The sequence below is a fragment of the Mastomys coucha genome, unplaced genomic scaffold, assembly GCF_008632895.1.
Source record: "Mastomys coucha isolate ucsf_1 unplaced genomic scaffold, UCSF_Mcou_1 pScaffold7, whole genome shotgun sequence".
In the NCBI taxonomy this organism is placed as follows: Eukaryota; Metazoa; Chordata; class Mammalia; order Rodentia; family Muridae; genus Mastomys; species Mastomys coucha.
This window is the reverse complement of record NW_022196913.1, coordinates 5,221,849-5,224,353: the sequence shown is the minus strand read 5'-3', so window position 1 is coordinate 5,224,353 and position 2,505 is coordinate 5,221,849.

The window sequence follows — 2,505 nt, the reverse complement described above, 5'->3', positions numbered from 1 at the left end:
CTCCTCCTTGTCCTTCCCAAAAAAGATATGACCATTTGAGGCCATTCTCATTCAAACCACCTTACATAACTCCCTAAAAGGCCATAATACAATTAATTGCTCCTTGTAAAACTCAGAAGTACAATATTTTTCATGTATAATAATTGAATTTATTTATGGGCATAAAAGATCATTCTGCTTTATTTTAAAAATTAGTACGTAGCTTGTTTAATTCACCCATTAAAATTGCAAACGATAAATCTTTTATTTTTCATTACAAATATTGCTCCTTATTTATATGCTAACAAATTCTAAAACTTTTAAGAGGCCACTGATTAAATTTAGTGCCATTTAAAAGCTTTGATTAACTATCTGCCATTGACAGTTAAATATTACTTATAAATTAAACATAATTACTATTGTTTTAAAGCACTTCAGTGGTCTTAATAATAAAGCTTCCCAAATATTTAACTAATGCTTTTAGTCCTATGAAAATAATCATAAGTATGAAAAGTAGTTCTAGTAAATATTTGAAAGTGTATTTCCTTAATAAAATTATCAGTTAAGACTCATAAGCCTACATATGTTATATTTTAATAATTATAAATTGAAATAATAAGTCTCCTTATCATGTCAGTAAACTGATTTGTCTCAAAATTACAAGTAAATAAATTCATAATGAGTTATATTAAAGTATATATTAAGAATTGTGTTTTGCACTGAATTCTGGATCTTTTTAGGTTTAATGGATTTTAAATATAGATGAAGACAACTGAAGATTTCATATTAATATTTTAGTGAGTATGACCAAATTGCTTTTATCTATACTTAATTGGCATGCTATATTTTTCTTAAAGTCTGATATATATTTATAAATAGATGTGGAACATCTTCTAAGACTAAAAATTCCCTGAAGATCAATGTCTTTTTTGAAATATATATACATACATATATATATTTGTGTATATAATATTTATTATAATATGTTATGTATAATATTATATATTATTTAAATAGCTAGAATATATATAACAAAATGACACTGACTTTAGGGAAACAATTTTAAGTTGCAGATGAGATCTCCCACCTGGTTAGGGGAAGCTACAACCTCCACAACAGTAATACTCTAACTTATTTGACATATCGTTAAAATCAAAATATTGGATAATATTTGCATTTGGGGGTATCTTATACTTTTCCAAATACTCTGTCTGACACAATAGACTTTATGCCTGACAGAATTGCACAGTCTTAACAAGCATCAACAGACATCTGAACAGGTCCTGAAAAGTTCCCTAAGCTACAGGCATAGCTCTTATGAATTTTCATGGTTTTATTTACAGGCAAATTTGCTGACTGTAAGAGTGTAGTGCTTAGACACAATATTGAAACATAGTTATTGACCTTTCCTAGGATGTGGGAAGGTAGAAAAAACAGCTCTCCCAATGTACCACTTGGATTTTCCACCAATAACCAAAGTCTATGAGTCACCAGGTAAAAACTGCAATAAAATCTCAAGGAACTGGGTGTTCATAAACTGAAATGGAATGTGGAGACCAATTCATCTTTAATAAAACACAAGCAAAGAATTCAACTACAGTATAGTCTGGTGAGAAGAATTTAGCTACATCATTTTGATAAGAAAATGATAAAGGCAGTCATGAAACTGTCAAGCACCTAAAAGGTACACACACAGTAGGAAAAATTATCTTTGTTGGCAATTATTTTACTCTACAGACTTTACTAAGCACTGCTGAATGGGAATTCATCCATTGGATCCAACTGAATTTTTGCTTGATGTTGCAGGGCACAAGGAATGGAGAAAATTCTGTGAAAAATGTTAGAAGCCCTAGACAGGCCTGCATCCTAAATGAAACACAACTGTCTACTGATGAAGATGGAGGAAAATCTCATGGCCACAGTATCAATGGAAAGATCAATAGGAGCCCCTGGAAGGAGGGAGAAACTAAACACTCTATTGCTGGAGAAGACTAAGAGAGCCCAGAGAAGAAGAAATTTCTAGTAGTTTATGGACTGAAGATGTCCTGTGGGGGTGTTTGTTTGTTTGTCTGTTTTGTTTTACATTTATAGTTGTCATGGAGTAATTCATCACAAGTCACTGAAAACTGTAAAATACTAAGTGGTTCCACATAAACACATAAATTGACTCCACAAAGAAAAATCAAGAATAGTGCAGAAGCAAGATACAAGGACAGAGCTTATTTTCAGAAACTGATGCAGACAAGGAAAAGTTGCATGTTAAAAAGTTCAAATAAAAATAAAGTACACACACACACACACACACACACACACACAAAACAAATGCAAAAGGACACATAAAATTCAAACATCTGAAAATCTTCAAGATTTGATTGTAGTAAAAGAAAACAAGGTCGGGTGGTGGTGGCACACGCCTTTAATCCCAGCACTTGGGAGGCAAAGGCAGGCAGATATCTGAGTTCAAGGCCAGCCTGGTCTACAGAGTGAGTGCCAGGACAGCCAGGACTACACAGAGAAACCCTGTCT